General features: G+C 43.1%; 1 long non-coding RNA gene across 2 annotated transcripts in view; it reads left to right on the top strand.

The window, feature by feature from the left end:
• LOC132210800 (uncharacterized) overlaps positions 1 to 27,611 on the top strand; it is a 158,307-nt gene that overhangs the window by 2,889 nt on the left and 127,807 nt on the right. For both annotated transcript variants that reach the window (XR_009446988.1, XR_009446989.1), the window contains exon 3: positions 27,377 to 27,489. This is a non-coding gene — a long non-coding RNA (uncharacterized LOC132210800). The remainder of the gene's footprint in view (positions 1 to 27,376; positions 27,490 to 27,611) is intronic.

The raw sequence follows: 27,611 nt of genomic DNA on the forward strand, positions 1-27,611 counted from the left end.
GACCTTATTGAAACATATAACATTCATAGGGGACTTGACAGGGTAGATGTGGAAAGTTTCTTTCCTCTTGTGGAAAAGCCTAGGACCAGAGAGCATAATCTTAGAGTAAGAGGCCAATTATTTAAAACAGAAATGAGCAGGAATGACTTTTCTCAGATAATCTGTGGAATTCTTTACCACAGGGGCCTGTTGAGGCTGGGTCATTAGGCATATTCAATGCTGTCATGGGCTGGGTTTTAATCAGTAAAGAAATCCAGGGTTATGGAGAAAAGGCCGGAAAGAGGAGTTGAGGATTATAATATCAGCCATGATCTCAGTGACTGGCAGAGCTGACCCAACAGACAGAATGATGTATCTCTGTATGTTCTGATCTTGTGATCTTATATAGACTTCTAAGACATCTGTGTATCATTTCTCCACCTGCTGAGTAGCTCCTGCCACTGCCCTGTCTTCTTGTGAAGCAAGGGCACCTAAATTACTTACCAGGTTCACTGGATCTCATCCATCATGCCTTTGATCATGAAGATCATTGGCCACTCAGATGGAGGGCATGCATTTTCCAGACCCTGAGGGTACTAGATCTGGCTCTCCATGGTTTCTGCAAATCTGTCTACAGATGCAGCTAACAAGCTTATGTTTCAGGCTCTGTGTCCCCATAGTCGCACACTCCTGCAGAATGTGGGCAATGAGAGCTATTGTCTCATCAGTTTGCTGTTCCTGTTCATCCCTGTGCATTTTGATGAAGTCCCTGTTTAACGACACCACAAGGTCTTCTCCCAAGTGGCCTGTGCAATTCTGAGTGCCAATGGCCTAGGGCATTTATTCCCTAAGCAAATGCAGGGTGGTTGTGGTGATGTGCTTACCAGCTCATGTTCCTAAATGTTCCATACCTGCCGTTCCCACCAAGGTGCCAGAATCTGAGGTCAGTTGAAGTCTTTCTCTACTTCCTCTGAGGCACCTCATCTCTCTTCCTGTGAGGTCAAGGTAGTGCCTCCAGTGGAACAGTCCCTTTGTCTGCAGTGACCATGGACATTCCGATAGTACCTGAACAGCACAAAGGAGAGAAGCCGTCAAATCAGTGGTTAGATGTGGTGTGCAACGAATGACATTGGCAGCGGCGTTAATGCAAGAGTTGCAACAGAACAAAGAGTTGGCATTCTGGATATACCATCACCGCCAACACTGCAGTGATTCAAGAAGGTGTTTTATCACCTTCTCAAATGTAATTCAAGATGGGCCATAAGTTCTTGCCTCGCCAAGAAAGAATTTGAAAATTGTGAAAGTATTTGCTGGAACAGAGGTTCAAGCTCAAATAGTCCAAGAGTGTGCATCTGTTAGAAGTAATCCAGCAGGTTCTGAAGAGGGAAGGGAAATATGAAGGAGGTTGAGTTCTGATGTGCCACTGATACTATTGCCTTTGAAAAACACATATTACTGTGGAACTGGAGCCTGGAATTTCTTTGAAAGAATTTAAAGACTTTATGACCTGGTGTTGTACATGGGGCTTCAGAATGTAAATACCCTGAATGAAGTGCATGACATAAAGACTATTGGCAGCATCATAATATCTTATGTTTTATGGTGATTGCTTTTGTGCTATTAAGAACGTGTATTGTCTTTTTGTCTGGTAATGTGAATGAAGCAAAATATGACAATAGTATCAATTTTGTTCCGTCCTAATCAATGCATTCTTGATATCATTCTACACACGGTTAGAATAATTTCTAGCAGTCATAGAAGTAAAAGTTAATTTATCTGAACTGATAATGGGAACTGCAGATGCTGGAGAATCCAAGATAATAAAATGTGAGGCTGGATGAACACAGCAGGCCAAGCAACATCTCAGGAGCACAAAAGGTGACGTTTCGGGCCTAGACCCTTCATCAGAGAGGGGGATGGGTTGGGGGTTCTGGAATAAATAGGGAGAGGGGGGGAGGCGGACCAAAGATGGAGAGAAAAGAAGATAGGTGGAGAGGAGAGTATAGGTGGGGAGGTAGGGAGGGGATAGGTCAGTCCAGGGAAGACGGACGGGTCAAGGAGGTGGGATGAGGTTAGTAGGTAGGAGATGGAGGTGCGGCTTGGGGTGGGAGGAAGGGATGGGTGAGAGGAAGATCAGGTTAGGGAGGCAGAGACAGGTTGGACTGGTTTTGGGATGCAGTGAGTGGAGGGGATGGGCTGGGCTGGTTGTGTGGTGCAGTGGGGGGAGGGGACGAACTGGGCTGTTTTTGGGATGCGGTGGGGGAAGGGGAGATTTTGAAGCTGGTGAACTCCACATTGATACCATTGAGCTGCAGGGTTCCCAAGCGGAATATGAGTTGCTGTTCCTGCAACCTTCGGGTGGCATCATTGTGGCACTGCAGGAGGCCCATGATGGACATGTCATCTAAAGAATGGGAGGGGGAGTGGAAATGGCTTGCGACTGGGAGGTGCAGTTGTTTATTGTGAACCGAGTGGACGTGTTCTGCAAAGCGGTCCCCAAGCCTCCGCTTGGTTCCCCCAATGTAGAGGAAGCCACACCGGGTACAATGGATGCAGTATACCACATTGGCAGATGTGCAGGTGAACCTCTGCTTAATATGGAAAGTCATCTTGGGCCCTGGGATAGGGGTGAGGGAGGAGGTGTGGGGGCAAGTGTAGCATTTCCTGCGGTTGCAGGGGAAGGTGCCGGGTGTGGTGGGGTTGGGGGGCAGTGTGGAGCGAACAAAGGAGTCATGGAGAGAGTGGTCTCTCCGGAAAGCAGACAAGGGTGGGGATGGAAAAATGTCTTGGGCGGTGAGGTCGGATTATAGATGGCGGAAGTGTCGGAGGATGATGCGTTGTATCCAGAGGTTGGTGGGGTTGTGTGTGAGAACGAGGGGGATCCTGTTTGGGCGGTTGTGGGGTGTGAGGGATGTGTGCGGGAAATGCAGGAGACGTGGTCAAGGGTGTTCTCGACCACTGTGGGGGAAAGGTGCGGTCCTTGAAGAACTTTGGACATCTGGGATGTGCGGGAGTGGAATGCCTCATTGTTGAAGCAGATGTGGCGGAGGCAGAGGAATTGGGAATAGGGGATTGAATTTTTGCAGGAGGGTGGGTGGGAGGAGGTGTATTCCAGTTTGTCCCCTCCCCCCACTGCACCACACAACCAGCCCAGCCCATCCCCTCCACCCACTGCATCCCAAAACCAGTCCAACCTGCCTCTGCTTCCCTAACCTGTTCTTCCTGTCACTCATCCCTTCCTCCCACCCCAAGCCGCACCCCCATCTACCTACTAACCTCATCCCACCTCCTTGACCTGTCCGTCTTCCCTGGACTGACCTATCCCCTCCCGACATCCCCACCTATACTCTCCTCTCCACCTATCTTCTTTTCTCTCCATCTTCGGTCCGCCTCCCCCTCTCTCCCTATTTATTCGAGAACCCTCACCCCATCCCCCTCTCTGATGAAGTGTCTAGGCCCGAAACGTCAGCTTTTGTGCTCCTGATATGCTGCTGGGCCTGGTCTGTTCATCCAGCCTCACATTTTATTATCTTAACTGATATCTGGAATGGCAGTACTGAATAACAATATTAAAAAGAGATTGGTTTAGTCAGTGGAGTTTCGTTGAATGAGGCGGGGATCTCATAGAAACCTATAAAATTTTCATTGGATGATACAGGATAAACAAAAGGATAGGGATTCCAGAACCAAGGGTCACTGTCTAAGGATATGTGTCAGCCATTTAGGACTGAGATGAAGATAAATTTCTTCATGCAGAGAGTGATGACCCTTGGAATTCTTTGCCAGAGAATGCAACGAAGGCTAAAATGTTGAATGCTTTCAGAAAGGAGCTAAATATAGTCTGGGCGAAATGGATCAAAGAGTGTGAGGAGAAAATGGGAAGAGTAGAATGATCAACCATGATCGGTGTCCATGTACACAGATCCTTCAAAGTTGCCACCCAGGTTGACAGGGCTGTTAAGAAGGCATACAGTGTTTTAGCTTTTATTAATAGAGGGATCGAGTTCCGGAGCCAAGAGGTTATGGTGAAGCTGTACAAAACTCTGGTGCAGCCGCACTTGGAGTATTGTGTACAGTTCTGGTCACCGCATTATAAGAAGGATGTGGAAGCTTTGGAAAGGGTGCAGAGGAGATTTACTAGGATGTTGCCTGCTATGGAGGGAAAGTCTTACGAGGAAAGACTGAGGGACTTGAGGCTGTTTACATTAGAGAGAAGAAGGTTGAGAGGTGACTTAATTGAAACATATAAAATAATCAGAGGGTTAGATAGGGTGGATAGGGAGAGCCTTTTTCCTAGGATGGTGATGGCGAGCACGAGGGGGCATAGCTTTAAATTGAGGGGTGAAAGATATAGGACAGATGTCAGAGGTAGTTTCTTTACTCAGAGAGTAGTAAAGGAATGGAACGCTTTGCCTGCAACGGTAGTGGATTCGCCAACTTTAGGTACATTTAAGTCGTCATTGGATAAGCATATGGACGTACATGGAATAGTGCAGGTTAGATGGGCTTGAGATCGGAATGACAGTTCGGCACAACATCGAGGGCCAAAGGGCCTGTACTGTGCTGTAATGTTCTATGTTCTATGTTCTATGATCACATTGCCTGCAGAGCTGGTTCAAAGGGCCGAATGGCCCACTCCTGCCCCTATTTTCTGTGTCTCCATGCCCGTCATGGAAATATACTCATGATCCAGGTGACACTGCCAAAGATGCTGTACATTGCTGATTTGAATTAATTGTCAGTGTTGCAGTGACTTTTCTGGCACAGAACTCGAATTAATGAAGAGATAGTAAGAAGTGCTGATGCTGGAGTCAGAAAACACAGTGTGGAGCTGGAGGAGCACAGTGGGCCAGGCAGGATCAGGGGGCAGGAAAGTTGACGGTTCGGGTCGGGACCCTTCTTCAGAAAATTTACGGTTTATGTTTTGCTCCTTCTCTGAATTATTTTATTTTCTATTTCATTTTACCATGGAACTCTCAGTCATTTTGGTCTATCAACAAAACACTACACACCAGCCAAACTAAAGACATTAAATATGTTTCTTAACTGGCTATTAATGAATTCAGTAAAAGAAACCACTTTGATCAAATCCCATTCATTGCATTCAACTTCCTTCCTCTACTTCATACTTGCTGACGTTTAAGATGCCAATCACTGCATGAGCCAGAGAAAAGAGCAATTGTCAACATTTCCCAAGTGCCCAAGCCTTGCTCAGACAAAAAGAGGGAAGGAAACCAAGAAGTGGAAACGGTGGAAACAGAGATTATGGCAGAATCTTCTTAATTCCTGAACAAAATGGATATTGCTGAGAAAGTTGGGTGAGTTGTGTGAAACCAGCAAAGTTTCCCACCATTGAAAGCAAAATGTCCCATTTTCCAATTAAATGCTGCAAGGTGAGACAAGATTGTCACTAGTGAATAGCACAGGGGCATATTTGCATGTATTAGTGTGAATTAGCATGCATTAACATTCTCATGGTTACATAATCTCACTTTATAAATATGCAGTTTCCTATTCTCACACTTGAATTCAGAGAACAGCAAGCCCTGATCTAATATTCATAGCGATGACCTGACAGTTGCAGCTCACCACTTGGTCTTCCTGATCTCTGTCATTAACCAACTCCTACACGGGCTGGAGCCACATGCATCCCCTTCCAAGCAGTACAACAAGGCAGTTTGCCAACTATCCAATGTCCAGCATTTTAGGAACAAATGAAACAAACTGCACAGGGCTGTTCCAGCTTGTATTTGACCAGGTGCAGGACTGGGCTTTAAAGATAACACAGGCATCAGGAATCCCGGAAGATCGCAGTCACGCCGAGTATCTACACTTAGAGCGCGTGCGAGAAAGCAATGAGTGAGCCACCATGGTGGACAGCTAAAAAGGCAAATTTGGTAAGTGAGTCTAAGGCTTTTCATAGACCCAATATCAAGTTAGTGTCAACTCAGTCCAATGCATGCCCCCACCTACCATCCTTTATTCCTGCCAGCTTCATACCAACTCACTCAGCATCTACCAAGGGCAGACCTCAGGACCCATGTTGAGATTAAATATGTTTCTTAACTGTCTATTAATGAATTCAGTAAAAGAAACCACTTTGATAAAATCCAATTCATTGCATTCAACTTCCTTCCTCCACTTCATATTTAAACAAGCATTTGTATTTGTCGTCCCACTTCAGAGACTTCACCGGCAGCTGGAACTGTCAACTAAGTTGGGAATTGGAATGGAAATGATAGGCTGTGAAATCACTCAGTCAGCACCAATCCCGAAATGATAATCCTCAGACATTTATAGACAGGCATAGTGAAATAGCAAGCAATGATTTTCTCTTAATGGTGTATAATTCTTTATCAATTATTTAAAGGGCAGCAGATTGAAATGCTTTAACAAATGAAGAAAGGACCAAAAGGTTAAAAGAGATAAATCAATGGCTGAAGAGCTGGTGTATTATTCAGTGATTCAGGTTTTTGGACAATTGGAATGTCATTTTGAAAAGAAAACACCTGTTTAAAAAGGATGGGTTCAACCTAAATTGGAAAGGGACTAATATCTTAGAAGGGAGGTTTACTCATTCTAATAAGGGAGATTTTATACTGTTAGAGAAGGCAAGTGGAGGAATTCTAACTAGCAGTGGAAATGGTCTGATTGATGGGGTAGGTTCTGAATGTGAGGAGAGCATGTCAGTTAAAAAAGAAAGATGAGAGAGTCAGATTATATATTAACTCTGAATAACTAATGTTGATTTCTTTTACTGTAAGGGCCTTACAGCTAAGGCTGATTAATTGAGGGCATGTTTATAGCTACTATGTCATAGCTATTACAGAAATTTGGCCTGATGTTCCTGGCTTTAGATGCCATAGGAATGATAGAAAAGGAGGCTGGGGGTGGGGGGAAGCGTTTTTGATGAAGTTTTTTGAAGAAGTTACTAAAAAGGTGGTTGATAACAGTGTAGTAGACATTGTTTATTTGGATTTTAGTAAAGCCTTTGACAAGGTCTCCCATAGTAGACTAATTAGTGAAGTTAGGTTACATGGGATTCAAGAAGAGCTTGCCAAGTCAATACATAATTGGCTTAAAGGCAGGAGACAGAGAGTAATGGTGGAGGGTTGTTTTTCAAATTGGAGGCCTGTGACCTGCAGGTAGTAGGAACTGCAGATGCTGGAGAATCTGAGATAACAAGATGTAGAGCTAGATGAACACAGCAGGCCAAGCGGCATCAGAGAAGCAGCAAGGCTGACATTTTGGGCCTTGTCTAGGCCTGAAACATTAGCTTTCCTGCTCCTCTGATGTTGCTTGGCCTGCTGTGTTCATCTAGCTCTACACCTTGTTATCTCAGTGTTACACAGGGATTGGTTCTGGGTGCTCTTCTGTTTGTCATTTCATGTAAATGATTTTGATGAGGATATAGAAGGCATGTTTAGAAGGCAGCTGACACCAAAATTGGTGGCATTGTAGACAGTAAAGAAGGGTTTCTAAGTTTACAAAGGGATAGGGATCTTGATCAAATGGGTCAATGGGCTGAAAAATAGCAGGAGTTCAATTTGGATAAATATGAGATATGACACTTTGATACAACATGCAAGGGTACGGCTTTTACAATTAATCATAGGGCCTTGGGTAGTGTTGTAGAACAGAGTGACCTAGGGTGCACTTACATAATACTTTAAAGTTTGTATCAAACGCAGACAGGGTGGTTAAAAAGATGTTTGGCATGCTTGCCTTCATTGCTCAATCCTTTGAGATTAGGAGTTGGGACGTTATGTTGAGGTTGTACAGAACATTGGTGAGGCCTTTTCTGGAATACTGCATCCAGTTTTGCTTGCCCAGTTATAGGAAGGGTATTATCAAGCTGGAGAGGGCTTCAAAAAGATTTACTAGGATATTGCCAGGTACGGAAGGTTTGAATTATAAGGAAAGGTTGGGTAGGCTGGGACGTTTTTCACTGGAGCATAGGAGATTAAAAGTGATCTGATAAAAGTTTATAAAATAATGAAAGATATAGATAGAGTTGATAGTAATTATCTTTTCCCTCAGACAGGGAATTTCAAGACTTGGGACGTATTTTTAAGGCAAGAGGAGAGAGTTTTTAAAAGAGACGTGAGGCAAATTTTTTTACACACAGGGTGGTTCACATGTGGAATGAACTTCCTGAGGAAGTGGGGGATGTGGGTACAATTAAAATGATTAAAAGACATATGGATGGATACATGAATAGAAAAAGTTCAGAGGCAAATGGGTCAGGAGCAGGCAGGTGGGACTAGATTAGTTTGGATCATGTCTGGCGTGGACTTTTGGACCAAAGGGTCTGTTTCCATGCTGTATGACTCCTGTAACAGGTGCCTTTGCCAGTTCCATGAGCACAAACAGTTCCAACTAGTTTATCTATGTTTTACACATATTTAAATTTGCCTTTAACCATATCAATGGGCACTTTGCCTGTCCAGAAGGATAATTTATTTTCACGATGGCGGTAGCAGCAAGGTAGAAGTGTCTGCGCTCTGTGCCCATATGCTCTCACTCCCACCCACTTAGCTAGCCACATTCTTCTTTGTCCTTTTTCTAGATTTGCTTCTTCGTTCTCTTTTATATCAAAGTTCACCATTTCTTCTTTACTGAGGCTTCAGCAATAGCAATCAGTAGTCTCTCTCAAAGCCCTGAAGACATGGAGGGAACAAAAGATGAACTTTGTCCTAACCTTGTCTCAAGTATTTCTTTTTATAATTTCTTTAATTAAAATAGTACTGAATTGTGTTGAGATATACATTTCTCACTATATTTTGGTAAATACAATTGCTGTACTATTCTATTCTATGCACTGACCCTCCCTCTTCACTGAACATGAAACTGCTCGTTCCACCAGTGCAGAATTTTATTTGCCAGCATCTCCCCCGATGTGTTCAGACGAGAGGGTTATAAATCATCTGCTCCCTTCTCTTCCCCATAAAGTCTGTGTGAAGAATTTGGCTGGCAATCCCACAATCCAGCAGAATCCAAAATCTAGAACCTGCACCCATTACATGAATCTGCCCAACCAATTTTCAGCTCCAACCAATTGTTAAATTTCTATTCTTCTATGCAAGTACAAATAAAATATAAGCAGAAACTGCTAGCAAAATTCAGCAAGTCTGGCAGCATCTGTGGTAAGAAAGCGAAAAGTCAATGTTTCAGGTCCATTAACTCTTCATCAGAAGGATTTGAAACATTAACTCTGCTTTCTACCCAAAGATGCTGCCAGCTCTCCTGAGCTTTGCAAGCAGTTTCTGTTTTTGTTTCAGATCATCAGCATCCGCAGGTATATGTTTTATTTAAATGAAATATGAATATTTCTTCCTTTTTTTGCATTAGTTCCGTTGTTTATATTCCGCATTATTTCTGGTTTCTGAGATTGAGATTGAGATACCATCACTAGGATCAGGCATTTCTCTGTCGTCTGTCTTTGGGCTCAGATGGATGTTTAGGGTCCAATGCCATGAGCTAAAATTGTTTTTCCTTATCCTAGTTAACCTTTCTGTTGTAGATCAGCATACAAAATCTATCATTTCCTCTTGGCTAGCTGCGACATCTCTTAATAAATGACAATAATCCTTGCACTCCAAAGGAATTAAATCTATGTGAAATACTTTTGAAATGTTTCACACATGGTTAGCAGATTCAATAATGAAAGAAACGTTGCATTCATAGTTATTTCTGTAGACTTCATTCAGTTCTCCTCAACACCCCCTCACTCTACTTCTGATTCTTTTCCTTTGTCTGTTTTAATCCATCTGTTGTTTTGAATTTCACACGCTTTTTGCATTTCTGACGGTGAGTAAACTCTACATTTCTAACTGGCAATCATTAAGAATGAAAATAGCTTGTAACACTGTCTAAGAATATGCAGCTTCACACTGCAGCAAACCATGGAAATGTCATGGTGAGCAAGTGGAGACAGGGTTGGTTGCCTTAAGAAAATGGTTCTCAAGGAAGGAGTAAAAAGGTGGACTGAAAGTACATTTTTACAGTGCTAGGCAGATAATCGTCATCTTTTTTATGAAACTAATGCTTCCTCCTCTCTACCATCGTGGTACACTCTATATTAAAGTTTTTTTTTCAAGGATTCATTACAGTAATGTCAGCCTGCGTGGGAAGGACCAACAGCATTTCTTTGTTGAAATATGTTAGCCCAGTAATAAAAACTTAAATTATAATAGCCTCAGCAGTTACCATGGCAGTAGTCAAACTCAATGCATTAGAAAAAATGAATAAGACTTTCATTTTATGTAATGCTGTTTGTAGTATAGTGGTTAAATCTGACAGTTTGCTATGTGAATGACGCATTGTGCATCATCATAGCAAGTGATGTAATGTCACATGACCTTGCTATCTCTTGTATCGTTGTGCCAAGATAAAGGAATAATTAGATGATCTTAATAAAGTTAATAAAAACCAAAAGAACTGCAGATGCTGCAAATCAGAAACAAAAACAAAGTTTCTGGAAAAGCTCAGCAGGTCGGGCAGCATCTATGAAGGAGAAAACAGAGTTAATGTTTCGGGTCCAGTGACCCTTCCTCAGAACTAGAGACAATGGGAACTGCAGATGCTGGAGAATCCAAGATAACAAAGTGTGGGGCTGGATGAACACAGCAGGCCCAGCAGCATCTCAGGAGCACAAAAGCTGATGTTTCAGGCCTAGACCCTTCATCAGAGAGGGGGATGGGGTGAGGGTTCTGGAATAAATAGGGAGAGATGGGGAGGCGGACCGAAGATGGAGAGAAAAGAAGATAGGTGGAGAGGACAGTACAGGTAGGGAGGGGATAGGTCAGTCCAGGGAAGACGGACAGGCCAAAGAGGCGGGCTGAGGTTAGTAGATGGGAAATGGAGGTGCGGCTTGAGGTGGGAGGGGATAGGTGAGAGGAAGAACAGGTTAGGGGGCGGGAACAAGCTGGGCTGGTTTTGGAATGCAGTGGGGGGAGGGGATGAGCTGGGCTGCTTGTGTGGTGCAGTGGGGGGAGGGGGCAAACTGGGCTGGTTTTGGGATGCACTGGGGGAAGGGAAGATTTTGAAGCTTGTGAAGTCCACATTGATACCTTTGGGCTGCAGGGTTCCTAAGTAGAATATGAGTTGCTGTTCCTACAACCTTTGGGTGGCATCATTGTGGCACTGCAGGAGGCCCATGATGGACATGTCATCTAAAGAATGGGAGGGGGGGGTTAAAATGGTTCGCAGCTGGAAGGTGCAGTTGTTTGTTGCGAACCGAGCGGCGCTGTTCTGCAAAGCGGCCCCCAAGCCTCCGCTTGGTTTCCCCAATGTAGAGGAAGCCACACTGGGAACAGTGGATACAGTATACAACATTGGCAGATGTGCAGGTGAACATCTGCTTAATGTGGAAAGTCATCTTGGGGCCTGGGATAGGGGTGAGGGAGGAGGTGTGGGGGCAAGTGTAGCACTTCCTGCAGTTGCAGGTGACCCGGCACCTTCCCCTGCAACCGCAGGAAGTTGTATTCTCCACGTGCTGCTGCAGGACTCTCCCCCACGTCATGCTGTGGGGTTCTCCCCATGTGCTGCTGCAGTGCTAAGTTCCCCATGTGCTGCTGCGGGGCTCTCCCCCAGATCATGCTGCAGGGCTGTGATCCCTATGAGCTGCTGCAGGGCTGTCCCACATGTGTTGCTGCAGGGCTCTCCCCCACGTGCTGCTGCAGGGCTCTTGCCCCATGATCTGCTGCAGGGCTTTCCCTATTGTGCAGTTGCAAGACTCTTCGCCACATGCTGCTGAAGGGCTGACTCCCTCACATGCTGCTGCGGGGCTCTCCCCCATGTGCTGCTGTGGGACTGACTCCCCCACTTGCTGCTGCGGTGCTGTGTTCCCCACGTGCTGCTCCAGGGCTCAGTCCCTCACGTGCTGCTGCCGGGCTCCTCCCCCACGTGCTGCTGCCGGGGCTCCTCCCCCACGTGCTGCTGCCGGGGCTCCTCCCCCACGTGCTGCTGCCGGGGCTCCTCCCCCACGTGCTGCTGCCGGGGCTCCTCCCCCACGTGCTGCTGCGGGGCTCCTCCCCCACGTGCTGCTGCGGGGCTCCTCCCCCACGTGCTGCTGCGGGGCTCCTCCCCCACGTGCTGCTGCGGGGCTCCTCCCCCACGTGCTGCTGCGGGGCTCCTCCCCCACGTGCTGCTGTGTCCCCCATGTCCTGCTGCCAGGCCCTCCTCCATGAACTGCTGCGGGGCTCATTCCACATGTGCTGCTGCAGGACTCTACTCCACGTTATGTTGTGGGGCTCCCCCATGTGCTGCTACAGGGTTCTCCCTCACATGCTGCTGCAGTGCTACGTTCCCTATGTGCTGCTCTGGGGCTGTGTCCCCCATGAGCTGCTGCAGGGCTCCTTCCCCAGATGCTGCTGCGGCCCCCCCCCACCCCCACCCCGAGTTGCTGTGGGCTCCTTCCCCGCGCTGCTGCGGTGCTCTGGGCCTCGAGGGCTCGCTGCTCTGCACTTGCTGCAGACTCTGGTGCTGCGTAGTTTTAAAATGAAGAGTTAAGCTTGATTTTTGTACACAAGTCTGGCATTGGGACTTGAACCAAGGGCATTCAGCCAAGAGTATGACTGACTCAAGCACACGCACAAACTAAAATGAAATGTGTACATTAAAATAAAAATCCCTCTTGTGGTGAGTCCAAATCAAGGGGGCAATGTTATTGAGGCTTGTGGTTTAGAATAGAGATGAGGAGAAGTTATTCACCGAGAGAGGTCGGTAACTTTGGAGCCTTCGGTTTTGGAAGGTGATGGAGAGCGAAACTGAATCTACTTAAGGTGGAAGTAGATGGGTCCTTGTCAGGCTGAGGAACCAAAGGTTATTAGGTGGGTTACAGGAATTTGGGATTCAAAACAGGACTGTGTTCTTATTGAAGGCAGAACACGCATGAGGGCTCAAATGTACTACTTCAGCTCTCAACTTATACATGCATATGTGCCCCCACTCCTCCTGAAAGGATTAGCCTGGATCTTAAGATTACCAGTCTAGTGAAAATGCTACTTCTCCATCATCTTCCCCGCATCCTTCTGGATCCACCCAGCTCCAAGGCTATTTCCTTGGAGGTAGGTGAGGGAAGTAGATGTAGCTACATCAATTTTGTTAGGAACCTGATAAGAGCTATTATTGAATGCTGACTGGAATCTTCCAGTCAGTCTCTAGATTCCTGGAATTATCACGGAATAGTGTTGCTGCCCAGATGTGTTCTTCAAAAAAGCAGAGACCAAGGGTGTAGTGCAATGGCATCTTTGGGACCTACCCTGTCTACCTGGTTCTACCTGTAGCAGGAGGCTATCCTATTGAGAGGCACCCCCTCCACAACATTACCACTGCTGTTCTAAGACAATTGGAAAAAGGGTGTCCTCACCTTAGGAAATCATTCTCCCCCTTGCCTAAAAAGACCAGAATTTACTTCTTCAGAGCCCTTTATTGGCCCTCCACTTTCTGGAGGTCCCTCACTGGATACATGGAGCTATATGGCAGCTAGTCGATCTTTCAAAGGCTGAGAACAACATTTGTTGTCCTCCTGTTGGCCAGTTTTAAAAAGATCATATGCGAGTGACTGTTCCCAAAAAACATTGGCGCCAGACCCTTATTTGAACCAGAGTTAGGGTTCAGAAGGTCATGGCCAAAACTTTGCACTTGGAAAAATATAAGCAAAAGTTTGAAAACAGGATTGCTCAAAATATTTCACGGATTTGCTGATGCTTATGCAAAAGAAAGAAAAGCCAATGCTTTTTGACTTGATCCTTTGTCAAACTGCAGATCACCCTACAGTGGGGAATCGAGAAAGGGAACAACGAGTGAGAGCTAAATGCTGAGTTCTGCTTCTGTCTCAGAGAAGAGTTATTGAGCTATATGGCAGCTAGTCGATCTTTCAAAGGCTGGGAACAAGTACAATCTGGTGTTTAATATCTAAAGATCATCTCAAAAAGACAATGACAAGCCTTTGAAAGAACAGAAGGAATTGAAAATACTGTATCTCAATAATGTGGCTAAAACATTGGAGATGGGTAGAGAAAATCCAAAGGAAGCTTAAAATTCAACATCAAAAGAAAAACCTGGGCACAGATTCTACGAGAGGTTTTCAAGAACAGTAGCAATTTATAATGGAATGAAACATACCGAGGTGTCAGCACCTTGAGAAATATGGTCTAATGGATGTCCTAGATCTAAGGCACCAGGCTATTTCACGTTACTTTCTCTTATGAGGTCCATATATCCGTTGACGATGGTCCTACATCTCCTACCTGTCATGAAAGTACAAGGAGAAAGTAGCTGAAGTTTCTGTATGCAGCACGGGACCGTAAATTCACCTGAGATTGTGGTTGTGTGCTGCTGAGTGGACCAAGTCAATCATCTAATGTGAGTGAGATCTTGCAACTTCGCGATATCCAATTCAGTGTAAAGTGTAAAGGCTATGGACCTCCACATGAATTCTATGCTTCTCCACCTAAAGAGCAGGTGACAGGTTGGAAAACCTATCTCCTCATGCAATAGCCTGCCTGCTGTGGGCATCGTGTGCCAATATATCTTGCAGGTAACTAGGGAATATTAGAAAAGAATAACAGTTGAGCATGTGTTATTTCAAAGAGGCAAAGAGAACCCCTCCAGGCTGGACAAAGATTAGGAAAAGACAAGAGATGAACAGTATGTTATTTTCTTCTGCAAAAAACTGATAACATGTTAGTTTAAATTCTTACTGCAATAAGATATTTAGCATTTTGCGACCACACAGAGCGGCGGTGATTTATTATTGAACAAGAAACTAGTTTGTACTCAATGTCTAAACAATTTAATAGGCATCACTAACACAAAGAACAAAACTGAAAGCTAAGACATGGGATAAGAAAATTCTACTTTATCCTGTATTCAGTTTTAATGCATCTGCAATAATATTTTGTACAGCAGATATTTCATTTAAAAATGGGGATGTCAACATTTATTGATTAGAATTATTTAGCACACAAAAAGCACAAACAGGACCAGAATGCAAAATTGAAAAGCACAAGGAAATGAAATTTTAGAAATAGTATTATAGGCTATAGAAATGCAGCCAAAGCTGCAAAACAGATTTCCGGGTTATTTCCAAGTCCCAGTCCCAGCCCCAGCAGTTATTCATATTGATTTTTAGAGGGATTTCTCCATTATTCGCCTGGAGACGGGATCCTTGTTCAATTCAGCACAGAAGGATGATTATTTATTAGAGGCCCCGTAGCTTAATTTAAGCAGCAGGCTATAATAGAGGGTAAGCAAATATGTCAAAAGAAAGAGAGTCTCTCTCCAAAGATTTTAAATTTTCCTTAAAAGAAGGATCTTGCAGATGGTCACCACTAGTGGTGATGAGGGTGGTAGACAGGGATCGTTGAGGTGCCTCTCTACAGGCTGGCCTGTGGCTTCTCCCAGTGCAGCAAGTCACTCAAGATCAGGGATGCTGGGTCCAGGCCTGCTGCTGAGAGAACAACTTAAAACATTTCATTGACAGCTGGAATAAGGAAAATTAGACTTAAAAAGAGCTGAGATAACTACCTGAGATAACAAGGTGTAGAGCTGGATGAACACAGCAGGCCAAGAAGCAGCAGAGGAGCAAGAAAGCTGGCGTTTCAGGTCTGGACCCTTTCTGAAGAAGGGTCCAGACTCGAAACATCAGTGGATGGTGAGGCTAAATTTTAGCTCCTGCTTGCCTCTAGTCCCACCCTGGCAGTACTGAATATTCAGTGCCTCAGTTACGTATCAGACAAATTACCTGCTTCAAATCCATTGCCATTCGTATGTCCATTGAAAGCCGCAGTCATTGTGTTTGTAGCCTGCAACACTAGGGGTAATTCATTCATTGCAGCAAACTTCTGTTCTATTGTCTTCGGCTCAGTGTGGAGAGATCGGAGTATAAATACTCACTAGGAATCCCCTGTAATGGCTAGCACGAGGGGTCATAGTTTTAAGCTGGTTGGAGGAAAGTATAGAGGGGATGTCAGAGGCGGGTTCTTTACACAGAGAGTTGTGAGAGCATGGAATGCGTTGCCAGCAGCAGTTGTGGAAGCAAGGTCATTGGGGTCATTTAAGAGACTGCTGGACATGCATATGGTCACAGAAATTTGAGGGTGCATACATGAGGATCAATGGTCGGCACAACATTGTGGGCTGAAGGGCCTGTTCTGTGCTGTACTGTTCTATGTTCTATGTTCTATGTTCTATGTAGCAAAAGGCAAATTCTAGCTGTGTCCCAGCAGCGATGGTCCATTTAAAAAGAAAATAAAGTCAAGCACAGCTCTCAGAGCTGCTCTAGTTTTTCGATAAGTAGAAATTCCATTAAGTTTCTTATGTACCTCAGATGATTCATGTTAATAACAATTAATGATGAATGCCTGTCATACAGGGCTTAATGCATTTTTTTTCCTTATCAGCTTCCAGTAATCAGCACTTTGGTACAAAAGTTAACTGCATCATCATAACATTCAATTTTCCATCTTATCAATATTTTCCAATTCTGAGGAGTCTTCAGACGTGAAATCCTCTTCTCTCACAAAACTTCTAAATCAGGGAATAGGAACATGTGAAATAAATGCAGGAGAAGGCCACTATTCAAATAGATCATGATTAATTTTCTGTCACAATGCCATTTTACTGCACGATCGTATCTTCTCCTCATATACAGAGCATCTAGAAATTTATCAATCCTGCAGAACCTCCACAACTCTCAGGATCAGCAAATTCCAAAGGCTCAGCCCTCTGAAAAGATATCGTCCTTATCTCAGTCTTAAACAGCCCACTCATAATCCGAGACTGCGTCTCCAGTTTCTAGCCCCACTAGCCAATGGAAATGTTCTTTTTGTACCTACTCCGTGCACCTTTAATACTTCATTTGTACCATGCCCCACAGTATCACGACAGCATGGTGGCATATAAGTAATTCCCATCAATATTTGTTGTATCTTATTGTTTCTTGGTTCCAATTAAATTGTTTCTTGATCTTGATTTTGATCTTGTCTTGAACACTGGCACTGAGCAGGAAACCCAGACACCCGGCCTCACACTCTTTATTGTAGAGAACAGTGTCAATCCACCTGACTACGCTGACTCCTACTACTGCTACATTCCTTCCGGCTCCCCCCAACTTGGATGGCTTCCTGTGCCACAATGGCATGGCCATTTCACCCAATAGACCCCACTCTCATCCAATTATACCGAGAGAACCTCAAATCTTTTGGACCATTGTAAAGGCTGATAGTCCTGTCCTATGGGTCCCCCTACCTGCCTCTCTTGCAATCACAATGTCTTCTCTGTGAACACATCAGAACAATCCGTTCTTAAGATATGTCACTGTCTCCTGGAATAAAGAAACCATGTGACTTTCCACCTACCTGTAGTTTCTGTAGTTCAACATCAGCCCAAACTCTGAGCCAAAACTACACGAGCCTTAAACACTTACTGCAGATATGTTTGCCCTGGATCAAAATGGTATCCTTGAATTCCCACATACTCCAGCTACAAAAACCACCATTGCTATGATTCTTAATGAGTTTTTAATTAGATATTTAATTTATTATTCACGTAGTCATCTTGTTGTTTATATATTGTTTTTAACTTTATGACCAATATGCAAAGTATGTTAAAACTCGAGAATGGGATCAGCTTCGAGCAATTAACAGTGACTCAGACCCGATAAACACACGTGGTTAGCACTGCTGCCTCACAGCGCGAGGGGTCGAGTTTTGATTCTACCCTCAGGCGATTGTCCGTGTGGAGTTTGCACATTCTCTCTGCATCTGTGTGTGTTTCCTCTGGGTGCTCCAGTTTCCTCCCACTGTCCAAAGATGTGCGGGTTAGGTGGATTGGCTGCGCTAGATTACCCATAATGCCCAGGGATGTGCAGGTTAGGTGGGCTAGCTGTGGCAAATACGGATTACAGTGGGAGGGCAGGGTGAATCTGGGTGGGACGCTTTTCAGAAAATTGGTGTGGACTCAATGGGTTGAATGGCCTGCTTCACCACTTAGGGATTCTATGATTCTATGAAACATCTGTGTCAGATCCAATGGATGGTTTCAGCTTGCTAATTTCAAATCCTGTCTTTCCAATACCAGACTACAAAATTATAGATTTTCTGTGATGTCAGTCTTGTTTTGTTTTTCACCAAGAACTGACTGCAGGCCATCCTCCCTTGACAGTTAAACACTGCTGACTGCAAGAGATTTTTCATAGTCTTTTTATTAGCTCATTCTTGAGCAAAATTCTTACTGAACTGTGATAAATACATTTATTTTCACCCAAAAGGGTTGAGTAACTTAATTAGTATTGTACATGTATTAACGTTTCAAAAAGTGGAGGGCAGCAACAGTGGGTTAAACAGAATTAAACTTTAAGGCCTACTTAACGACAAGGCTTTTCTTGCATTCAGTTCAGGCTAATTTTTGATCTTTTGGGAATATGCTGGCAAGGCTAGCATTTTTTGCCTGTCCCTAATTTCTAACGAGAAGGTGCTGAGTTGCCTTCTTGCTGTTCAGTGTCCACATGGTGTGGGGGAGAAGAGAGTTCCAGACGTTTGAACCAGCAACAGTGAAGGAAAGATGATTTGCTTCCATGACAAGATGCTGTGTGGCTCAGAGTGTAACTTGCAGGTGATACTTTCTCTCATGAGTCTGTTGCCCTCTCCTACATGGTTGCTGAGGTCACAGGTTTTGAAGATGCTGTCGAAGGAGCCCTCTTGAGTTTTTGTCAGTACATCTTATAGAGTACTTCCTCGTACTCATGACATGTACCTTGTGTATGATGGATAGGCTTTGCAGAACAAAATAACAGAAAATGCTGGAAGTACTCAGCAGCCTGGCAGCATCTGTGGAGAGACTGCAATCTTTCATTCGAACTGAGGTTTTATCAGGCTTTTGGGGAGTCAGAGGATGGATTAATTGCCACAGAGTTTCCAGCCTCCCATTTGGGAGATCACACAGAACCCTGAAGACAGAGACAATTGAATTCACTCAGAATATCCTGGAGAGATATTCTGACAGAGAGAAACTTACTTCAGGGTCATGTAACTCAATTTTTAAAACTGCACCTCCAATTTTCCATGACAGCTGCTACCAAAGCATGACGAGCTCTATCAATAATTCCTTACTGATGAGAACAGTGTCCTTTCATCTCAACATCATCTCATCATTAAAATATAACAGTGATGAACGTTCCTTACAAAAACAAGCAGGCAATGGGGAAGGTGAAGAAGTGAGTAGCACAGTAACCATTGATTTTGTGATTTGATTCAAATTCAGACACAGTAGCAGGCCTGATATATTTCACTACCTATCACTATATAGGTTCAGCATCGATAGAGTGTGCATATTACCCTCCTCTTGAACCTATTGCTGTATACCTACAAGTACGCACTTTGCAGTCACAGGACACCCAAGGTTTCACAGACTTTGCATGACAACATGCCATGTGCTTTTACTTGGCTGATTCAAATGTCGCACTCACAAAATAACAGCAAATCACAAGAGAAGGAACTTCCTCTGACCAAGTAATTGTAGTAGTTCAAAAATTATCAATAAAAAAAAGCATCAAGGATGGTATGAAAACTATCAATTCAAGAACTAGGGGTCAGAAGTAAGAAGAGGAGCAAATCAAATCAGCCAAAATATATTTGGAAATACATTTATGGACAATGTGGTTTTCACAGCAATCTGAGGACATGTGAGATCTGTAATTTTCAAAAATAATTGTTTTGCTTTAAAAAAACCAACAGACCTATTGATGTGGCTGCCTTTCCAGTGTTGATCAAAGGACTAGAACACATTGAAGATGAAATTAGGCCATTCAGCCCATTCAGCCTGTTCTGCTGTTCAATGACATCATGGCTGATCTGATAATCCTCAGCTCAACCCTCCTGCTTTCTCCCAATACAATTGATTCCTTCATCCATTTAATATATCTCTACCTCAGGTAGACAGAATGAACTTAGTTTAACACTTATCAGAGGGATACACCTCTCTCAGTGCATAAATACAGCAATGGAATTTGGGCTCCAGTCCCTGATCGAATTTAGAATTCAGAAGGAGAGTGTGAAGATAAAATCTAGTACCAGGGTCCAATGCTTGAACAAGGGGGACTACAATACAATGAGGGAGGACTTGACTAAAGTAGACTGGAAACAAAGATTTTCTGGTGGGACAGGTGACAAGCAGTGGAGGACTTTCAAACCAATTTTTCAAAGTGCACAGCAAAAATATATTCCAGTGAAAAGGAAGGACTGTAAGAAAAGCGGTAATCTGCCATGGGTGTCTAAGGAAATAAGGGAGGCTATCAAATTGAAACAGACGGCATACAAAGTGGCCTAAAACAGCATGAAACTAGAAGATTGGGAAAACTTTAAAGGTCAACAGAAAGCCACAAAAAGAGCTATAAAGAAAAGCAAGACAGAACATGAGAAAAAACTCACACGGAATATAAAGACAGATAGCAAAAGTTGCTATAAATATATAATATGAAAAAGATTGGCTAAAGTAAACGTTGGCCATTTAGAGGATGAGAAAGGGGATTTAGATATGGGAATATGATGAAATGGCCGAGGCATTGAACAGGTGTTTTGTATCGGTCTTCACGGTGGAGGACACTAATAACATGCCAGTAATTGACAAAGAGACGAAGGCAGGTGAGGACCTGGAAACAATCATTATTACGGAAGAGGTAGTGCTGGACAAGCTAATAGAGCTAAGAATTGATAAGCCTCCTGGCCCTGATGGAATGCATCCCAGGGTACTAAAAGAGATGACGGGAGAAATAGCAGGTGCACTAGTGGTAATTTTCCAAAATTCGCTGAACTCTGGGGCAGTCCCAGCAGTTTGGAAAACAGCAAATGTGACACCACTCTTTAAAAAGGAAAGTAGACAGAAGATGGGGAATTATAGACTGTTTAGCTTAACCTCTGTGGTGAGGAAGATGCTTGTGTCTATCTGCAAGGAAGAAATAGCAAGGCATCTCGATAGAAATTGTCCCGTTGGGCAGACGCGGCATGGGTTCATGCAGGGCAAGTCATGCTTGACAAATCTTTTGGAATTCTATGAAGACATTACGACAATGGGGACCCAGTGGATGTGGTGTACCTAGATTTCTAAAAGGCCTTCGACAAGGTGCTGCACAAGAGGCTGCTACATAAGATAAGGATGCATGGCGTTAGCGGTAAAGTATTAGCATGGATAGAGGATTGGTTAACTAACAGAAAGCAAAGAGTGGGGATAAATGAATGCTATTCTGGCTGACGATCAGTGACTAGTGGTGTGCCTCAGGGATCGGTATTGGGACCACAATTATTTACAATTTATATAGATGATTTGGAGTTGGGAACCACATGTAGGGTGTCAAAGTTTGCAGATGACACTAAGATGAGTGGCAGAGCAAAGTGACTGTGAAACTTTGCAGAGGAACGTAGATACATTGAGTGAGTGGGCAAAGGTCTGGCAGATGGAATACAATGTAAATAAATGTGAAGTCACACATTTTGGCAGGAGTAATAGTAAAAGGGATTATTACTTGAATGGTAAAAATTTGCAGCATGCTGCTACGCAGAGGGACCTGGCTGTCCTTGTCCATGAATCACAGAAAGTTGTTCTGCAGGTACAACAAGTCATGAGGAAGGCAAATGGAACTTTGTCCTTCATTGCTAAAGGGATTGAGTTTAAAAGCAGAGATGGTTGTGTTGCAGCTGTACAAAGTGCTGGTGAGACCACACCTGGAGTACTGTGTGCAGTTTTGGTCTCCTTACGAGGAAGGATGTACTGGCACTGGAGGGGGTGCAGAGGAGGTTCACTAGGTTGATTCCGGAGTTGAGGGGGTTGGCTTATGAGGAGAAACTGAGTAGATTGGGATTATATTCATTGGAATTCAGAAGATTGAGGGGGGACCTTATAGAAACATATAAAATTATGAAGGGAATAGATAAGATAGAAGTAGACAGGATGTTCCCACTGGCAGGTGAAACTAGGACAAGAGGGCATAGCCTCAAGCTTAGAGGGAGCAGATTTGGGACTGAATTAAGAAGGAACTTCTTCACTCAGGGCGTTGTCAATCTATGGAATTCTTTGCCCAGTGAAGTAGTTGACGCTACTTCAGTAAACGTTTTTAAAGCTAAAGTAGATACTTTTTTGAACAATAAAGGAATTAAGGAATTTGGTGAGAATGTGGGTAAGTGGGTCTGAGTCCTCAAAAAGATCAGCCATGATCTTACTTAGTGGCGGAGCAGGCTCAAAGGGCTGAACAGCCTACTCCTGCTCTAGTTCTTATGTTTGTGAACACGCAACGTTCTGGTATGTAGGTGAGAGTGATGCTCACTGAGTCATAATATCTATCCAAGCTTTAATTTTGCTTGGACTTTGATTCATAGGGAACCCCACAGTGCGCTTCACATGAGCAGTCGAGAGAAGCCACATCCTGGGTAAGGTGCTTTGCATGTGTACCATGGCAATTCAGTGCTTTGAGGAAAAAGGTTCTTTATTTTTTGTTCAAGGTTTGTAAGGTCTTTTTCATGGGTTATTATTTGTAAGTCTACATTCTTCAGCTTCAACTGAACATGGAAGGCAAGGGCAGCCGAGTGGAATGTGTGACCTGTCGTAAATCGGGAGTCACTCACCCTACTGCCACCTTGGAAGACCACATGTGCAGGAAGCACTCCCATTGTCAAGCTTGAGCTACTTGTTTTGTTGGTTGAGTGGCAACTGGAGACACAGTAACATGTCCGTGAGGCTGACACATATGAGGACAGAACATTTAGAGGGGTGGTCAAACCACATTGAAGGGGTTGGAGAAAAGATGGGAGTGGGCGACCACTAGTCAGGCAAAGAGGAACAGGCAGGTAGTATAAGACTCCCCTAAGGTCCTGCTGACAAGTCAGTTTTCTGTTCTGGATGCTGAGGAACATGTTAGAACATCATTAAAGTGGTCACAGTCAGGTGTCTAGCAACACAATTGGCCTGACTGTACAGGAGGGGAGGTGGAAGAAAGGATGAGTGATAGTGATAAGGGAATCATTAGTGATTGTTTCTATAGCCGCAAATGTGACTCCAGGATGGTGAGATGCCTCCCTGGTGGCAGGCTCAAGGATGTCACTAAGTGAATGTCGGGCATCCTGAAGGGGGAGGGTAATAAGACAGAGGTCGTGGTACATATTGGTACTAACAATATAGGTAGAACGAGAGATCAGGTCTTGCAAAAGAGTTCGGGGAGCCAGGAAATAGAATAAGAAGTGGGAGATCCAATCAAAAATCAAATTGCACAAACCTTAGCAATAAATAACTTTCCTAAGTTGAATTTTGATTTGATACTGTTTCAATGACTGCAAATTGGCTGGAAAGTTAAGAAAATGTTGGTCTGATGTTCCCGACTTAATCTGATTTTATTTTGAGATATCTTTATTGCTAACATTTAATATTTTACACGCACTGACAAATTCTTCCATTAACTGTGTCAGAATAATGGATGATGATGGATATTAGCTAGCAATCTTTGACTTCCATCATCTGATTTTTACACCTGAGACCTTTATGGGATAAAATGTTTTTATAAAGGAAGAAACATTGATCTAAAATGGCTGCAGTGATTATTTGACCATAGTGTAAGACAAGAGTCAGAAAACCAATGTAAAATACATGTTACTGTCTGAACTGAAATTCTAACTTTGTCCAGTCTTTGAAATTTTTTACTGAGTGAGACATCAAGAAAATCAAATTTATTGCCCTTGTTTACATTTATGTTTGTAGGACAAGGTTCACATAGCGGAAGTTTTAGGTTGCCTATAACTATTCAGCTGCAAGAAGACAATGAAGCTCGATTTGGAAATACATAAATGAACCATATTTCGGTAGCTGTTCAGTAGTTCAGCAGATGGGGAGTGATAGCAAATAGATTGGGAACAGTAAAGGCTAAAACATCCTCTCGCTCACTATTTCCTCTAAATCATCTTGAAAGTCAACTCTGGTGATAAAGTAAGTTGGATAAACATTTAGTCACAGAGAACTTAAAATTCTACAAATGTTGCCAGTACTGACATCAGTATATAACATCAACTAAACAGCTGCAGACTCAGGTTCAAATCTCACAAGTCGAGGACTCTAAGAACTTTTGGACTGTATCTTTTCCTTTTTGTCCTAGCCACTTAAACTCTTCACACTTATATTTGCGTGCATGTCTTAATATTTTTCTCCAGGCTAGCAGGGAATAAAACTTCTCTTTCTTTCAATCATGAAAACTTTGGCCCTTTAATTTTGACTGGTAGCATATTTTTATAAAATGGAATATAACTACAAGCTAAAAAGCAAATTAAAAATCTCTGTTGCAGCCAAACAAGACAGTTTGGTAGGATAGGAGCCAATTCACCCCTCATTACCTGGTTGTAGCGACAGCTACCAGTGTGTATCAGATATATTAGAATATACCTTATATTTATGCTGCAAGATTAACAGAAGTATACAGGAAACTCTTCCCACAGCATCATCCACCCCCATCCCCTTGTCTCCACAAACCTCCTATTCCCTTTCGCTTTTGTGAATGGACCTGACAGACTGACTGTGGACCACCCTCTTGAGCCAACTGTGAGAGTTTGCTAATGTCCTTCGTCGATTCCTGGAGGAACCAAGGCTAAATGACAGGGTGAATGCTTCTTTGCATCTACTCCTGACATGCCTTCCACCCCTTTATCACTGGCAACATGCAGAAAGCCAGGAAAACTGCAAGCAACAGTTTTGTAACAAAAACCATGTATTGTTGTAGTCGTGTGATTAACACATTGAATCTTGCCCTAGTTCTTCCAAGGATTTTATATGTTTGCAGTATATACATACGGGTTAAATGCAGTAATTGACAGGGGTTCTATCTTCCAGATATGTTTGCATTTTTCTGTTTCTTCATCTTAACACGTGCCCAAATCCCAGAGTTCATGCATATTAAACTTCCTTCTAAAGTCCCCCACTTTGGAAAAATCAAACCCAGCAGGGAACTATACACACTGAATGAAAGAGCATGTTTTAGTAATTACAATTTGCATGGGGAAGAATTGTTCTGTGAATGGTGTGACAGGGTGGAGTAAGATGTGGAGATTTGGATAGTGTGTTACCAGGAGACAGTGTTTAACATCTCCACTACAATATCTAAATAGATGAAAGCTGCATATAAACTTCATTATACATGCATCTTTTATTCTAAATGACTAAGATTTGCTTTTGTTGGACTGTTTGGAATACTTGGATTAAAAAGATAAAGATGTGCAATCAACACAGCATATGCTAATCCCCCATGGTTTCTTTCAGTGGAATTTCACCTTCTTACCCAAATGACACCTAACAAAAATTCAACAGGCAACTGTTATTGCTATCGGCATAAAGTGCCATCACACTTGAATCATTTTATGTGTGCTTTGAGTTTTATAAAACTTTTGCTCATTGCAAAATCCCACATGAACAAGGAAAATGGCTTGGAACTAAGATGATGGACTCACGATGACAGATATCAGTGAGCAGTTAAGAATTTAATGTTTGGTATGTAGATTTCCCCCATAATACTGGGAGTTTCTTGGTGTGGGTGTTAGTGTAGTTATTATGAGTGGTGCACCAGTAGTATGCAAGGAAGGCAGCCTATAAGGTCAGTTATCTTCTGGTGCTGACTGGCCATCAGTGCTGGTGATCCGGACCTTGGCACCCTCACTAATGCCTCTTAAACATGCACAGATGAACATAGAATACCAGCACCACACAAATAAATCAGCAATAACTTTTAGGTTAGCTGCTTAATGCACTCATACATCTCTGTTAGTGTTTGTTTGGGAGAGTTGCTCACTGTTGGCGAAGATGGCAGGAAGAGATGCTGCAAGTAAAGAAGACATTGCTTGTGACTGAGGTCTTTGGGCTACTCCCAGGAGTAGATTCAACTGGAGCTGTTCCCCTCGATCTGCAGGAGCAGAGGCCGAGGCAGAGGCAGCAGGTAGACAAATAATTTGTAAAGAGAGGATTAAGAATAAAAGAAGTTTAGGATTGGAAGTGAAGTCAAATTTTGAGCAATGCCTGTGCCTCTTGATCCCAGATTTTAGTCTCAGTGCTACTCATGACATCATGACATCACATCTGAATCAGATGATTGTAGGTTCATTTTTCACTTCAGAGATGTCAGTTCAAAATCTACGTTGACACCTGTATAATATCGAAGGAGTGCTGATCTGTAGGAATTGTCATCTTCCCAGAATACATTCCAAAATTGCTTTCTTAACTGTAAAAGTCTTTGAGGTGCCCTGAGGTGCATCTTTCTGGATTTTGTCACTGTACAATTCAATGAAGTGTGTTTTTTTCCCCCCGAGGTACCAAGTCTTTAAATCCACCCTAAAGACTGGCAGAGGTTTTCTCCATTTATCATTTGCTGTCTTAAAAATATAGTATTTTTTCAGAAGCTAGGGCAGGCTTGCCTAAATTCTAGGCCAGAACCAGGATGTTGTTCTATTTTGGTGTCCTGAATCCATATAGCATTTTCCAGACATTCTTTCTTGGAATTTCTTAGATGAATGATGCATTAACCAATCTTAGAGTCAGCTTAGATGCTAGACCTTTAATTGGGTGGGTAGTTGGTTGTTCTGGAGTGATGGGTGAAGAGATTTGCTCAGAATATTTTGAGCACTAACATGCTGCGGTCTCACAGTAGGTTGCCACATTGAAAAATGTTTATCTCGTAAATCTTAAAGTAATTTATTGCATATGGTAAATGATTACATTCTGTTCATAATTATGAAGGCTGATCCTTAGGAAATAGCTACTGAAAGGAGAAAACAATTCAGATAATAATGATCCTTATTTTTGTTGAACCAAAATGGACATTTTCTTGAATTAAGCTTGATGAGTCTGAATCACCACAGTTTAGGCTGTTGCCATCCACTAAACAGAATAGGAAGGTATTTGACAACTAGGTAATTAATAGTATCAAATTTTCCATTAGGAATATATGTATTTTCTCTTCTTTATAATTTGAATGTAAAAAAAAATTGAATCCTGCACTCAAAACATATGAACTAACTTGCCAAAACCTTTTTCCTACAGTGATAGCCTGTTCCTTCGTCATTGACCAAATTCCATCTTGATGTTGGATGACATATTTGGATCAAAAGAACGAACGCAGACTTCACATCCCAGGGCTCTGCAAATGAGTCACAGTGGCTGTAGCTGTGAAAATAGGCTTGTTTTTTCTTTCACAATATTAATGACTTGCATTACCAGAAAAAGCCCATTTCATGTTTAGCTGCAATTCTGAACAATTTTAAGATCGGCTTTAAATGTCTTTACATCATAGCAAAAGAAATAGACAAAGCAGACAAAGACTGAGAGTACCATTAACAAATTAAATCTGCATTTTTTTTCCTTTATTCATTCACAGGATCAGTGCATTTCTGGCTAGGCAGCATTTATTGCCCATCCCTAATTACCCACTGGGCAGTTAAGACTCAACCACATTGCTGCAGGCCTGGAGTCACATGTAGGCCAGACCAGGTAAGGATGGTTGTTTCCTTCCCGAAAGGACATTAGTGAACCAGATGTTTTTTTTTCTCTCCTGACAATCTGCAATGTATTCACTGTCATCATTAGATTTTTAATTCCAGATATTTATTGAA

This window comes from Stegostoma tigrinum, chromosome 21, assembly GCF_030684315.1.
Source record: "Stegostoma tigrinum isolate sSteTig4 chromosome 21, sSteTig4.hap1, whole genome shotgun sequence".
NCBI lineage: Eukaryota > Metazoa > Chordata > Chondrichthyes > Orectolobiformes > Stegostomatidae > Stegostoma > Stegostoma tigrinum.